General features: G+C 42.1%; 1 protein-coding gene across 1 annotated transcript in view; it reads left to right on the top strand.

The window, feature by feature from the left end:
- Positions 1–16,852, top strand: part of tenm1 (teneurin transmembrane protein 1) — a 900,581-nt gene that overhangs the window by 767,940 nt on the left and 115,789 nt on the right.

The following is a 16,852-nucleotide window of genomic DNA, read 5'->3' as shown; positions in this document are numbered from 1 at the left end:
ACTTCCCTAAACCAAATTTGGCACATTTTGAAATAATAATTTGACTAATTGACTTTTTGAAAGGTCAATGCAAGATTTACTATGTTACGTTTCTCAGTTCAGTCAGGGACCAGGGTTCGGTTCCCTTCCAGCTTACAGTTTGCACATTCTGCTTGTGTGGATTTTGGTCTTCTTGATGTAGTCTGTTTTCTTCATATTCCAGAGATGCGCATGTTAGGTCAATTGGATAATGCATGTGTGCGCGCGAGTGTGCTCTATGTGGGGTCACATTCAGGTTTGGGTTGTTGCCTCGTGTTTCATGCTGTTGGGATGAATTTTGGCTCTTAGTCATCCTTTAATGGAAAATGCATTTGCAGAAAACAAAATATAAATGCAGAACAACTTTCACAGTTGTTCCTAACTTCATCTTTATTGTTTGAAAGTTGTACAGTGAATAGAATATTTAACCAGCTGACAAGACTCTTATAGGCAAGTGATGAACTCATGTAAACAAGGCATCCATGATGACACATAAATGAGATATTTTAGCATAAAATGTGTTTTTCATTAACATTTAAAGTTCCCATGTGTTTAAAAAAATAGTATATACATAATTCATATATTAAGATATCTCAAAATGATTAGTTATTTTATGATACCTCAAATACAGTTTGAGATATCTAAAAACAGAGAAGTCCATTTGAAATTTTGCAATAGGTGATTTTGAAATGTCATCAAATTAGTTTTGAATATCTTAAGTGTCATTTTGAGATATCTTAAAATGTATGTGATTTATTCCGAAATGTACACGAAGATACTCTAAGATGAATAGAATGTGTTGTGGATATTTTGTTTTGAGATTTCTTAAAGGCTGAACTGCCTTTTAGAACATGTGAAATATATTTGAGATATTTGTAACTGTTTGGTTAATTTTATTATAATGGTTGTCCATCCATTATCCATCCATCCCGCTATATCCTAACTACATGGTCATGGGGGTCAACTGGAGCCAATCCCAGCCAACACAGGGCGCAAGGCAGGAAACAAACCTCGGGCAGGGCGCCAGCCCACTGCAGGGTGCATACACCCACACACCAAGCACACACTAGGGACAATTTAGAATCGCCAATCCACCTAACCTGCATGTCTTTGGACTGTGGGAGGAAACCGGAATACCCAGAGGAAACCCACACAGACACGGAGAGAACATGCAAACTCCGCGCAGGGAGGACCCGGGAAGCGAACCTGGGTCTCCTAACTGTGAGGCAGCAGTGCTATCCACTGCGCCACCCTATAATGGTTGTTTTACTAGTAATTTGAATTTTTTTTCTTTGCATTGTAAAGTAATTTTATTCTATAACTATTAAAATCACCATGTAAAATAAAGGCCACTTGAAAAACAAAACCATATGGAAAAATAAATTAGAAAACAAATAATAAATATTGATAATGTCCTCATGAAGAAACTACCAAAAATGTACTGGAAACTGTTTTCTTATTACTGGGCACCCGAGAAATATGTCTGTAGTCACAGAATAAAGGAACACATAACTAAAATCCAAAAATTCAGGGACAATGTGCCTCACAAACTAGATGCGTTTTAAATAAAAGAGGAAATCATTTCAGATTTAGCAGATGTCAGTTAGTTGGGTGAAAAAGTAAACCTGAGAAACAAACATGTCATTTTCTGGAAGCTGCAGGTTTCAGTAATTCACAAGTGCTGCCGATTATGCTAGCAAGAACCAAATACTTAGCTTAATTTTTTAACATTTGTCACACTTTAATATCTATTAATATAACTTCAGTATTTACATTGAATTTTAAGCAGTAGGGGAAAAAAAACAATAAAAAAAAATCACAAGCCGTTTTTTTCAGCAGCTCACTTTCCACCAAACTGGATAGCAATCAGCATTTATCCTCTTTAAAGTGACCTTTATGGAGAGGAGGTTGTAACAATTGCAACCATAGATTAAAAGTTAATAACAGGAAAGCGAAGCTAACACACTTTTCCACCAAATATATTCAAATCACATTCAGTGCTAGAAAGCAATCAATAGTGATGAACTTAGATTGGAGTCTCCAGTCTCGATGACTCTCCGTTTGCCAAGAGAAGCACCCTAAGCCTTAAGAGCAGGTAGCTTTGTTTGCCATTGATTTTCCCTGCTGATCAGATAAAGAAAATGATCTACTTTTACTGTAGTACATACTGGAATGACTATGTGCAGACAACTGATGTTTAGCTCTGTACCCAACACTGACAACTGCGATTGTACCAAGTCTCCTTCTCATCTGTTAGCTATTCACTGATGTCCATACTCCATCTAAAGCCCAGAGCTTTATATAATTTGAGAACTACTCATGAAAAACAGATTTCAACGTTTTAATGAGAAATACTAGTTACTTAATACAGGATATGTTACATTTTTAACATAATAAATGAGGAAAACAGTTATAATTTTATATATCTTCTTAATTTAAACAATCTTCTCTTCTTAGGAAACCACTACAACTGGCTAAAAGTTAAGTTTAGGCCATTTAGCCTTAACCATCTGTTTTTCATGTGTGAATGCAGAATACACACCAAAAAGACAGAAAATGGAAGCCGGACTGTACATTATATACAATAGAGGGATAAACACAAGGAGCAACACAAAGTAAACACAATAATGACCTGCAACCATTCTGAGCCTATATTAAGAGCATTTGCACTCTGGTCTTACAGGTGGAGTGTCTTATGCACCTTACTGTTACGTAGTATTCTTTCCAACACCTCTTTCACCACCTCTGCGTTCCACACTCCATTTCCAGTTTTTGCCTCCTATCAATTCTGAGTCCATCTCTTTAATGTCCGGAAGAGACTCTGAAACCCAAGCTTGAACCACCTTCAGATATCACCTGTGAATAACCTCTAGAGCCAGAACTAAGTGGATATGACAAGGACTGTCCTCCAAGCACTCCCCAATAGTGGCTCCAGGAGTCGTTGCAACTCCAGACACCCGCTCTGTTGTAAAAGGCCAAGAAATGTCCACCTTCCCATTACAAAAAGCAGCAGGGATAAACATACGATGCAAGATGACTTCCTGCTTCCACTTGTTATGTTTCAGCAGGTTATATCCTCTTTGTGGAAACAATTCTACTATGCTGACAAAGATTTATTGTTAGTGCAGTTTTTGGACAGCTTGTCTGCTGTTCAATTGCTTTCTTGAACTGCCAGAATGCAGTTTGCAATCCTGATCCCACCCAGGGCTCCTATGATACATACAGTAAGTCTCATTAGGTGACATTGGAGCACATATAACCACTGAGACTATGGTGGATTCCATCTCTCTTCCTTTGCCCTTCCAGCCATACTCTGCAGTCGCAGTGGCCTGTTCCTTTTGCACAGACCTCAGAGGTAGTAGACAGCAAATCAGAAACACAAGCTCACAAAGAAAAGTGATGTAGATTGCATGGGAATGTTAAGTACAAACCCAAAATGAAAGAAGAATGCTAGCTGGTGTAAAAAATGTACAGCACAAGTTTGCTGATAGCAGTGGCAAGTAAAGACTGAAAAGTTTGTCTATGTTTTACTTATTTTAAATTTTTGGATACACATTAAATTACTGCATTGTATATGGTGGTATGTTTAGAAGCGTTTGTTTCAAACAGAATAGGAAAGCATCTTGTGGCTTTTGTGGTAAATTGCTTTGAGGTTATGTTAATCATAGCATGTGTCAACCCTTTAGAGTGTCACTTCCAAATAAGGTCTAAGTACCAATGTTGCTATTATAATTTAAAAAAAACAGAAAAACTTTATAGTTATGGTCTCTTACACACATGGACAGGCTCCAGCTCCCTGAGATCCACCAAAACTGCAATTTTATTTTTTTCTCTGAACAACATAGATGAATTTACATTAACTCAGGCATAGCTGTCTGTGTCTGTTTGTTTTTATTTCTGAAAGTGGGAAGAAGACAAAAGAAGGCAGAAACCAGGAAACTAAAACCGCCACACATATAGTATGTTACCATGCTCACTAATGCTGTGTTAAGTTAGAGTCATTTTTGGTTTTCAGGAGTCCAGCATAACAAAGTGTTGTGCCAAGTTCTGATAAATCCAGATCTTAAACAAATGATTTGTAGTCCTGTAGCATTCAGGCTCCAAGCAGGTGCACGTTCTTTGTAACTGTTGGAAGGACTTCAAGTTTTTCGAAGAATGCACCTGAGATTGTGAGTTTTTAGAACTTCTTCCTGCCTTCCATCATAACCTCGTTTTTATGGATACATTTATTGACATTTGAATTTTTATTCTCCACCATGGACTTTATTTTCTTGGATTTAATGACTAACTTTTTTCCCCTGAACTGTTTAAGTAAAGCATTCAAATTTTTAGGGGTTTTTGGAACTTAAGGATTGTGAAAATAACATCTATTTCTTTCTGTGAGACATTTTAAGAAAGTAAAAACATATTAGCATTGCGCCACAACGTCATCTTGCTTTGTATAAGAGCACAATGATTTTGTGAGTTTCATTGCTGAGATGCGGTTCCTGATTGCTGGGGGTGTGGTCAAGGGGGTCACGACATCTGATATTGTTCATGCGACCGGCTGCAGCCATTCCAGGTCTCATCTTAATTTGTGGATACCCCCTGCATTAGTGTACAATTCTTTTGGTGATGATTAACTTCCTGGCTTTAGACCTCTTCATTTGCTTTTGGTTCCTAAATTTTTGGTTAGCAATTTAAACTTGAAAATTGATTGGATTGACTTTTGGTTCTAACTTGTTCCCAGGGTACATTTAATCTCCTGATTCTTATCATTAAAAACCTTTACAGTAACAGTCTAAGTCAGTGCACTTCATTAAAGGAATAAGTTATTCATCTGTCTCATATTCTCAATACAATCCAAAAAAACACGTTGCACATACTGAACATGGTGCTCAGTCCAGGCCTTATTTCTGCGTTGATTGGTTCCTCCCCAGTGGTAGGATGGAAGCAGTCAGCTGTACCTTTATCAATGTAAATTCAAGTAATATCATAGTGTACACAATCACAAGGAGCCTGAGCACCTAATAAACAAAGAACTATGATTTTAAGTTTTCTTTTTGTTGACTAAGAGTCTTAGTCTTTGCTGCATGATCTTTGTCAGTGCTGTGCAACTGCTTTCCCAGTTTGCTTTATGCTGTTAGGCCCTTTGCTGTGTCGTCATGCATGTCGGAGAAAAGCACTACTCTTTCTGGCACAAGAGTGAATATCAGTAATATTTTCATAATGAAAAAGAGAACTAGAACTAAAAATATTGTTTTTCATTTTACAAGAACGAGAACTGAAATTAAGGAAAACAGAGAAACTAAAACTAAATCCAAATAAAAATGAGTGATATGTGAACAAACTAAAACGAGAACGAAAATTGAGTAAAAACGAAAAATCAGCAATAGCATTTTCCTTCAATCTGGTGGAGCAAGTTTTGCAAAGGACCGTTGCTTGTTTGTTGAGCACATTTGGCTCGTCGGGTTGAAGCAGTTATCACTTGTGCTTGATGATGGCGAGTTTTGCACAGATGTTTGCAGGTAGAAAGCGAGAAAGTAACATGTGGAAATACTTTAATTACAGCCCACATGATAATAAAGGCAAATGTAGCATACAAGAAGAATTTCAGAGTTTCGGTGCAGGACCAGCTGTAGCAATACTTAGCGGAAGTCCAACACTTCTCTGGCACCATGACTGCACTTCAATACTGGCAGCAGAAATTATCAACATACAGTCTTCTGGCGCCAGTGGCCAAGGACCTTGTCTGTGCATCTGCATAACAGGCGCTTGTCAAGCGAATATTTTCACTGTGTGACTATCTGTGCAACGGACGTCGCTGCTACATGAACAAATCTCTCAAAATGCATGCTTGTTTAAAGCTTGACAGCAACATGCTTGCACTGACTGGTTTCTTGGGTTGAAACATTTAGTCTTGTTGACTGTACTCATTAGACCACTTAATCTGTTTGATCATTGAGTTGTGTTTAACGGCATTTTGAACTGTGAGTGTATTTAGTTGTGTGAAACATAACTTGCATTGAAATATGTGTAGCCTGGCATCTGTGGTCTTGCAGCAGAAAAAAAAACAAAAATTGTACTAATACTGTATTATGTAAAAAGGCCAGAACTAAATAAAATAAAAACTACAATTTTAAACACAGAACTAAATAAAAATAAAAATTGTTGACTCCAGTGATAAAAAATAATTTTATAAAATAAAATAAAAACTAAAGCTACAATTAATATCAGAACAGAAATCTCACTGGTGTATATTCTGAAGTTCTCTTCTTGAAGTGACTTCTCAGCCTTCAGACTGGCTCACTGTTTAGCTTGCCAAAGTGGATCTCTGCTCTTGGGTTCACAAAGAGAAGTTTGTCGGGTTCAGCTCTCCAGAAGAAAGCAGCTCATAGCTTTCAGGTTTACATATCTCCCCATTCCTGAGAGAATCCCCAAGGAGTTCAGTGAGTATCCAGAGAATATCCCAGAGAGAGCTTAATCTCACTCTCTTTGAGAGATTGGGTGCATATGCTTTTATAGGAAGGTTGAACCTTCTCTTGATTGGATTAAAGCCATTTCCAGTTACAAAATTGGTGTCTCTTCATAGGCAATTGTCTCTGTCCATGAGAGTTGTCATTCCTTGAATTATAGGTTTTTGTCCTTGCTTAAGTCCATTTTGCACCTTCTGGCTCAAGAGGTTTGAAGAGAAGCCTCTGGAGAGATGTCAAGTTACCGTTGTTATCAGATGAAGTCCAGGCAGATCTTGATACAAGCTGGAGTTCACTTACTTAGTTTGGAATGCAAGTGGGGGAAAGAGCAGTTCGATGCCTGCATCCCTGTTAAGTCTGCCTTCTAAACAGGCCTAGTGTGCCAGGAAAGCCTAGCAGAATGGGCAATGCCCACTTTGTCAAACAATATCAATGGCAGCATTAGAGCTGAAACCAATTTTGTGTTGTTTAAAGCTGTGATCTAAGCAATCAGATACATTCACATTTGTGATTATTACAGAAATTTTAGAGCATTATATTATATAGAACACATTTACTAAATTCATATCCACAAATTTAAAAATAGAAAAGGGCTGGTTTAATGTTTATAGTCTCTGCATGCCACTCACTACCATAAGTCAAATTTCAATCAGAAATGAGGGAGAACTCTTACCACCCCTCATACTTTTTTGTCACTTCTCAGCACTGTCACCCTTCTGATTTTGAGCACATCAGCACTTAAAGATGATTTATACTTCTGCATCAAGCCCACACCCTAGCTACACTGTAGCCCATGTAGCTTATGGCATGGCGTAATGCTATATGCTACATCTATGTGCTACACCGATCCCTCTCCCACTTGGACAGAGGCAATGGTGCTGTAAGAATTACGTTTCTAGACTTCTCTAGCGCCTTCAACACAATCCAACCTCTGCTCCTTAGGGACAAGCTGACAGAGATGGGAGTAGATTCATACCTGGTGACATGGATCATGGACTACCTTAAAGACAGACCTCAGTATGTGCGTCTTGGGAACTGCATGTCTGACATTGTGGTCAGCAACACAGGAGCGCCACAGGGGACTGTACTTTCTCCCGTTCTGTTCAGCCTATATACATCGGACTTCCAATACAACTCGGAGTCCTGCTACGTGCAAAAGTTTGCTGACGACACTGCTATCGTGGGCTGCATCAGGAGTGGGCAGGAGGAGGAGTATAGGGACCTAATCAATAACTTTGTTAAATGGTGCGACTCAAACCACCTACACCTGAACACCAGCAAAACCAAGGAGCTGGTGGTGGATTTTAGGAGGCCCAGACCCCTCATGGACCCCGTGATCATCAGAGGTGACTGTGTGCAGAGGGTGCAGACCTATAAATACCTGGGAGTGCAGCTGGATGATAAATTAGACTGGACTGCCAATACTGATGCTCTGTGTAAGAAAGGACAGAGCCGGTTATACTTCCGTAGAAGGCTGGCGTCCTTCAATATCTGCAATAAGATGCTGCAGATGTTCTATCAGACGGTTGTGGCGAGCGCCCTCTTCTACGCGGTGGTGTGCTGGGGAGGCAGCATTAAGGAGAAAGACGCCTCACGCCTGGACAAACTGGTGAGGAAGGCAGGCTCTATTGTTGGCATGGAGCTGGACAGTTTAACATCTGTGGCAGAGCGATGGGCGCTGAGCAGGCTCCTATCAATTATGGAGAATCCACTGCATCCACTAAACAGTGTCATCTCCAGACAGAAGAGCAGCTTCAGTGACAGACTGCTGGTAAACGTTAACATTATACAAAGTTATTGTCTGTTTTTACCTGCATTATTATCACTCTTTAATTTAATATTGTTTTTTGTATCAGTATGCTGCTGCTGGAGAATGTGAATTTCCCCTTGGGATTAATAAAGTATCTATCTATCTATCTATCTATCTATCTATCTATCTATCTATCTATCTATCTATCTATCTATCTATCTATCTATCTATCTATCTATCTACTTTCTCAAAAATGTGACCACGTGTCACATTGAAGTGGACTCTACACAGACACCTACTCTGATTGGATAGTTTGTTAACTAGGCATTTCCTTAAAAGCACTCCCATTTGTCTTCTGCTATTCTGAACTAAACATGGAGCAGATCGAGAAAAGACTTGTCAAAAAATAACTTGTCAGAAAATATACACATTTATATGATACCTCATTACAACACTACAAAGACAATTAGATGGCAGCCAGTTCATGGCATGAAATATTGTCTAACATCTGGAAGTTGCCGAATGTATGAAAAAGTGGAAAAACGTGAAATACAACGTCTATGGAAGAAAATGTGTAGCGAGAGGAGTGGTGATTCTGGAAGGTAAAAGCTGCCTGCATTTTAATGGACCATTTGCTTTTCTTACCTGCTACAAACACAGCCAGCAGTGCAGCACGACACAGAAGTGTAAACTGCTTTTGATGGCGGCTGGAAGTATAAATCAGCCTTTAGTGCTGCCACCACTCTGTGTTTGAATGTATCATGTTTTAATGCTGCCGACCCTCAAATTTTGCATGTACTGTATATGTCTTAATGCCCCTCATACTGTAGTTCGCACATGTTACCTCTTAATATTCAGACACTTTAAAGCTGGGGCCACTGTAGTAAAGCTAACAATAAGTGCTATTATTTTTTTTTCCAAAAGCTGAACATTAGAATAGCATGCTATTCAATCAAACAAATAAAAATAACATAACAGATACAACCAATTACTTCAAAATTAAAACAGATAAAATAAATGAAAAATAGAAAAACAAAGGAAAAAAAGCAGAAGAGTCATCTCCCACCCAACAGAAAGGGAAAAGAGACGTGAGCAAAATGAGTAAAAAAAATCTAACCTTTTGAATATTATTAAACAATACATAGCACGACAGAGTCAATCACAGTCCCAGCATGCTCAGTTTTAAATTAATATTAACGAATTCTTGCAATCATTTTAAAAGTTTCGGACATATCCTCTTAGAGAAAATTAACTTTTTTCTAATTTGAGATAATGCAGAATGTTGCTTACTCACTGAGTTATAGAAGGTGGGTTGGGATTTTCCCAATTGAGCAAGACAAGCCTGCATGTTAGGAATGTAGTATAGGACGTTACAATCGACTTATCCCTATGGGTTTTAATGCCAATTTGGAGTAAACCAAATACCATATAATAGATTAGGAGTGATTGTTAAATCAAGGCTGTTTGAGAAGAGTTTTGTCCAAAATTCCCAAAATATGATGCAGGAGCTATTTGTCAGGTTTCTGGGTATGTTTTACACAATTTAAATACAATAAATGAAAGGCTTTTCATTGAATTATGGAAAGCTTAAAGTATATTGAACTAGAGCTTTTTGTCCTTTTTCTGAGGTCCCTTTCCCACCAACCCCAAGGGTCTCTGAAGGGTAGCTTTCTTGAAATATTTTTAGATTTTGTTGAAATGCTGTCTATGAGTCTTGATAAAGACACACCAGTATAGCCTCTGGAATTGATACAGGTGTGAGATGTATAAGTTGGGTAGGTTTCTTTGAACAAGATTTCAAATTTGCGTGTAGGACAAGAAATAGGATATTTAACAATGCTTACATTGATCGATAAACTATTATGGTATGATTTTAAATGCTGAGATGGTCTTGTTTTTTATTTCCATGTTGGACTTTCCATAAGCATACTGTCAGTTCCAGCTGCCTGTGGTAAAATATTGTTGGAGTGAGCATGTATAGTACATTGCTGTATGTCTGTGTCCACTTCAGGATGGTTTACTGAATTGTAACTGTTATTTCAGAATTAAAGTCAGGCTTTGTGGTACAGCGAGCAGGTTAAAAGTGAACAACATAATGTATTTTCATATGTGAACATCTTAGAATACTGGCAGTTCTTTAAAAGAGGCAGTGTAGAGAAGGTGAGATTTATTCAACTACATAAAAGCTTATTGATAGGAGTCTCCAAGAATACTTACCAGCTCACTTCCACTTCCACCTTTATCTGCAAATTAAAATATGCTTCAAAGGGTTTGTTTAAAAGAGAATTAATGTTTTATCATTTGCAAGTAAAAAGGGGCATGATGCTCATCTGTTACTTCATAAGCCTTATCTATCAATTTCGAAGCAGCCAATGTGTCTCGTTCAAATCGGTCAAAAGAACAAATGTTTTTTCCCCTTAGGCCTGCACTTGTGGCTACAAAAGTAGATTGCAATGCACAAGAGCACAGGTTCATTTTCTAATCTTGACACAGTGCTTAACCCAATAGCAAGTCAGGTGTCTTGGCTATACTCTATTCTATACTCTAATCATGTGCCTGGTCTATACTCTATTATGACATGTGTATAAATATGTGTATCTGTAACACCTTTGTCCTTTACAAGTAAAGGTCAGTGGGATCATGGACAACTTGAAATACATCAAATATGGAATTTCTGATCAGCACACAATTCTGATTATAAGCTGGATCTGCTCAAGTGTCTGAGAAGCTTTTGTTCATTAAAGACTAAGTAATCGTCAGCCCTTATGGAATGATGGGTCATATTTTCTTTCCTTGTTCCTCAGTCATTAGTGATGATCTACTGTAACAATGTAATTGAATGAAAGCCATGCACGTATGCCTTGCTGACTTATTGTAATCTTCTCTGAGTGATTTCACAACTCTCACAAGACCCCCCTAATTTCTGACTTAATTTTCAATTATTCCTTATTAATCATTCCTGGCATGGATACCTTCTTTTATATCAGATGAAAGAATGGCCTAGATGGTCTGAATTTGCAACATCTGCTGGTAGCAATGGAATGCATGTTGAGTTTAGGATGAGCAGTGAATTGCACAATTATGACTTACTTACTTAGACTTAGTTCCTCCCATGCATTTCCGCACATCGGGCGACAAGCGTCCGCCAACGAGGTTGATCCTCAGCGATAGCATCAATATTTTGCCAACTGATGTCGATGTTCTTGAGGTCTTCATGCAGGGTTCTTCTCCAGGTGATCTTTGGTCATCCAACATTCCTTTTTCCCCCCATGGGGAACCCAGTACATCTCGATCTTTGGGTGCCGATTTTCTGGTAGGTGGGGAACATGCCCTGCAAGGCGCATTCGGCTCTCGGCGACAATCGCTTCCAGTCGGCAAGTGTTTGCTCTTCTTAGAACTTCATCGTTTGTGATGCGGAGGCAGCGTTGTTGGAATGTGTTCAGCTTTCTGGCGACCCGCTTCATATGTTTCCATGTCTCGCTAGCATAGATGGCCGTCGGAATAACAATGGTGTCGAGGAGGCGTATTTTGATGGGCGAGCTGACCGATGCCGATGCCCAAATTTGGCGGGGGCGTTGGAAGACTGCTGAGGCCTTGCCAATTCTGTAGCTGACGTCCACGTCCGTGCTGCCATCCTTGGCCATGACGCTCCCGAGGTATGTAAACTGGTCGACCTCATCTGCCAGCTTATTCTCGATCTTGATTCCTGCGCTGGTCCTTCGGCTGATGGTCATGATCTTCGACTTTTCAGTGCTGATGTGAAGACCCACCTTCGAAGCCTTTTCACTGAGTGAGATGGTCATTCATTGAAGGGACGGTTTGATTGAGGCTAATAGCACTACATCGTCCGCGAAATCCAGGTTGGTGAAGCGAGCTTGGTCTTTACAGCTGACACCAAAACCCACATTGTCCATCGCGCGTTTGGTGACAAAGTCAATCGCAAGGAGGAAGAGAAAAGGCGATAGGACGCAACCTTGGTGGACGCCCGACTCGATATCGAAGAAATCCATGTGGCCCTCTTCGGTCTTCACACAACAGCTTGAGCCTTGATACAGATTCTTGAAGATGGAGATGAAGCGCTGGGGTATGCCATATAGTGCGGCTATGCACCACAACGATTTACGGTGGATACCGTCAAAGGCTTTTTTTGAAGTCGATGAAATTTATCAGGAGCGGTTTTTGGAATTTGGCGCATTGCTCGATAATGTTCCTGAGTGAAAATATGTGCTCACTACACAATCGTCCTTTCCTGAACCCCGCTTGTTCTTCTCGCAGCATTTGGTCTATAGCGCGACGGAGTCGGTTTAGCAGAATGATGCCAAGCACTTTTTCAGGCACCGATAGTAACGTGATTCCTCTCCAGTTGTTACAGTCAGAGAGGGCCCCTTTCTTTGGCAGCTTGACAATGGTGCCTCGTTTCCAGTCCACTGGGACCAGTTCTTCCCGCCAGACACTATCTAGCAGTCGGGTCAATCGTCGGATCGTCTTGTCTCCACCATGCTTCAGCATTTCTGCTGAGATCCTATCTAACCCCGGGACCTTATTGTTCTTAAGATTTCGAATCGCCTTCTTGACTTCCTCCGTTTTGATTCTGTCCACACTCACCTCCAGAGGCTCGGAAGGAACGATTATATCGAAATCGTGGGTTGAGTCCGGAGCTGGCTGGTTGAGGGTCTCGCAGAAATGCTCTATCCAACGAGCGTTCTGATCTTCCTTGCAGAGGAGGATATCGCCGTTCTTGCTCTTAATAGGCACATTGGCGTTGCTCTTGGCACCAGACAATTCTCGTACAATGCGGTAGAGCGTCTTTGCGTCGTTTCTGTTGGCGGCCTCCTGGGCTTCGGTGCTCTTCTTCTCCATTCACACCTTCTTGTCTGCTCGACAGACAAGATCTTGATATCTGACGCCGGTTGTTTCTTTCTCACTGGCGGTCTTCGCTTGGTCACGGTGGTGCTTCGCCTGTCTTCTCTCGTCGATCAACATCCACGTGTGGTCCCGGATCCAGCATTCGCGTTGCGTCCCTCGTCTGCGTCCGATGACATCCTCAGCAGTTTCAATTATGATGTCCCTAATCTGCATCCATTGGACCTCGATGTCGGTGCCTACATTGTCTTGCAGCAACTGGAATCGGTTCCTCAATTCCAATTGGAAGAGGTCGCTAGAAGTTTGATCTTTAAACTTCTCAATGGCGAATAGTCGGGCAGGATTCTGTGCCGGTGTCTTCTTCAGTTTAAGCCGAACCACGGCCACTAGGAGATGGTGGTCCGATTCAATATCGGCACCACGATAGACCCTCACGTCCCGGAGTGATGATCTCCACCTTTTCCCGATGCAGATATAATCGATTTTGTTGCTGTTGTTTCCGTCAGGTGAGCGCCAAGTCTTCTTGTGAATGGTCTTATGGGCAAAATATGTGTTCCTGACGGTGATATTGAGGAGGCTGCAAAGGGACAACAGGCGATCCCCGTTGTCGCTGGTGTCCACTGCCGATCCATGCGGACCGACCGCATGTTCCCATCCTCGCCGATCATCACTGATCTGGGCGTTGAGGTCTCCCATCAGAATAAGGACATCGTGCTTCGGAATGCCATTGAGTGTGTCGTGCAGTCGTAGAAAGCGTCCTTCTCATCGTCGCTCGCATCCTCGATTGGTGCATATACTTGGACCATGTTTGTCTTCGAGTGCCACGATTGGAACCGAACGGTGATGATTCGTTCATTGTGCAGCCAGCTGGTTCAGGATGAGCCCAACGCCAGCCGCATGCTGCTCAATATGGCCGGAGTATAGGATGGTCTTCCCCTCGCTGGCCAATCGTCCACTTCCTGTCCATCGTATCTCGCTTATGCCCAAAATGTCCAGACCATAGTTGTTGAACTCGCGAAGCAGTTGTCCCAATTTGCCACATTGCTTCTTGACTCAGGCGCTGTCGCGAGTGGCAGCCTTTCCAGCAGCTCCGTGTATGACTTTATCTTTTTACCTTTTTTCTGTATTTTTCTCTATTTCACTGTCAACTCCTACCACTTTCTTTTATGTGGACTAGTTCCCTGGACACTTTTTACACTTTTTTACTACTCTTTACTACTTGGAAATGGATTTTTACACACCGAGACTGGTCTATTCAAGTAGTCAACTTCAAGCGCTGAGAACAAATGCCCGAGCCGGTGTGGTTCCCTATTTACCTGACGAGGTAAGACGGTCGTATCGTGGCAGCAGAGCCAGCGCTAAGATAAAAGCCAAGCGTCTAGAGAGAAAGTGGCGTTTTAAGCCTTCAGTGCCTTCTGTGATCCTGGGAAATGTGAACTCGCTACCAAATAAGATTGACGGACTGGCTGCACTGGTGAAAAATGTCAGGACCTACAGAGAATGCAGTTTGTTGTGTTTTACTCTAACATGGCTTACAACTAACAGATGCTAACGTGGAGCTACCCGGATTTAGCACAGTTAGAGCGGACAGAAACGCAAGTACCTACGGGAAGCACAAAGGAGGTGGACTCGCACTCTATGTCAATACAAGATGGTGCAACTCTGGACATGTAAACGTTAAAATCTCCTCTTGCTGCAAGAACATCAAACTGTTGGCCGTAAGTTTATGTCTCTATTACTTGCCCAGAGAGTTTGGAAACGTCATTGTTGTTACTGTTTACATCCCTCCTCGGATGGACATGGAGATAGCGAGTGACATCATCCACTCAGCTGTTGCTAAACTGCAAACGCAGCACCCCGAGGCACTTGTGGTAATCGCTGGAGACTTTAACCATGTGACGTTGGACAAAACATTACCTGCCTTCTCCCAGTATGTGGATTGTAACACCCGGGGAAATAGAACTATTGACCTACTGTATACAAACGTTAAAGACATATACAGCGCCACCCCGCTGCCTGCGCTTGGGAAAGCAGATCATAACCTGGTTCTGCTTCAGCCTCACTACAAACCAAGAGTGAGGGAGCTACCTACAACCACACACTCATTCAGGAAGTGGTCCCCTGAGACAGAGCAGGCTCTGAGAGACTGCTTTGGAACTACGGACTGGGATATCCTGCAGGGGTCACATAGTGAGGACATTGAGGAGGTTGGACATTGTAGTTCCAGTAAGAACAGTACACTGCTATGCTAACAACAAGACATGGATTACAAGTGACATCAAGGGCCTTTTGAACCAGAAGAAAAGGGCTTTTAAAGGCGGTGATCAGCATGAGCTCAAGCGCGTGCAGAAGGAACTCCAAGTCCAGCTAAGGGGAGCGAAGGAGCAGTACAGGAGAAAGCTGGAGCAGAAGTTGCAAAACAACAGCATGAAGGAAGTGTGGGATGGGATGAAGATCATCACTGGCTGCAGCTTGAAGTGGGGTGCCACTATCGAGAGAGTTGTGGAGAGAGCAAACCAGATGAACAACTTTTTTAACAGGTTTGACCACCCTAACCCACTCTCACCTTAGAGTACTGCACCCTCCAACCATCCTTCTGCTGATACCAGCATAGGAGAGAGTCTAGCCCAACCCACAATTACAGCAGCGCAGGTTAGCAGAGAGATGAGGAGACTTTGTGCCAGCAAAGCAAAAGTCCAGATGGAGTATCGCCACGACTGCTGAAGGCCTGTGCGTTGGAGCTGGGGGGTCCTCTACAGCGCATCTTCAACCAGAGCCTGGAACAGGGGAGAGTCCCGAGGCTTTGGAAAACATCTTGCATCACCCCAGTCCCAAAGATATCACGTCCTAGTGAGCTGAACGACTTCCGGCCTGTCACTGTGATGTCACATGTGATGAAGACCATGGAGCGGCTGCTGCTTCACCACCTAAAGCCACAGGTCCGCCACGCCCTCGACCCTCTGCCGTTCGCATACCAAGAGAAGGTGGGAGCGGAGGATGTCATCATCTATATGCTACACCGATCCCTCTCTCACTTGGACAGAGGCAGTGGTGCTGTAAGAATTAGGTTTCTAGACTTCTCTAGCGCCTTCAACACAATCTAGCCTCTGCTCCTTAGGGACAAGCTGACAGAGATGGGAGTAGATTCATACCTGGTGGCATGGTTCGTGGACTATCTTACAGATAGACCTCAGTATGTGCGTCTTGGGAACTGCAGGTCTGACATTGTGGTCAGCAACACAGGAGCGCCGCAAGGGACTGTACTTTCTCCCGTCCTGTTCAGCCTATATACATCGGACTTCCAAAACAACTCGGAGTCCTGCCACATGCAAAAGTTCGCTGACGACACTGCTATCGTGGGCTGCATCAGGAGTGGGCAGGAGGAGGAGTATAGGAACCTTATCAAGGACTTTGTTAAATGGTGTAATTCAAACCACCTTGAACTGAACACCAGCAAAACCAAGGAGCTGGTGGTGGATTTTAGGAGGACCAGGCCCCTCATGTACCCCATGATCATCAGAGGTGAGGCTCTATTGTAGGCACGGAGCAGGACAGTTTGACATCCGTGGCAGAGCAACGGGCACTGAGCAGGCTCCTGTCAATTATGGAGAATCCACTGCATCCACTAAACAGTATCATCTCCAGACAGAGGAGCAGCTTCAGCGACAGACTGTTGTCACTGTCCTGCTCCACTAACAGATTGAGGAGATCATTCCTCCCCCACACTATGCGACTCTTCAATTCCACCCGGGGGGGTAAACGTTAAAAT

The sequence above is a fragment of the Erpetoichthys calabaricus genome, chromosome 12, assembly GCF_900747795.2.
Source record: "Erpetoichthys calabaricus chromosome 12, fErpCal1.3, whole genome shotgun sequence".
NCBI classification, from domain to species: Eukaryota; Metazoa; Chordata; class Cladistia; order Polypteriformes; family Polypteridae; genus Erpetoichthys; species Erpetoichthys calabaricus.
This window is presented reverse-complemented; position numbering and strand designations above follow the sequence as displayed.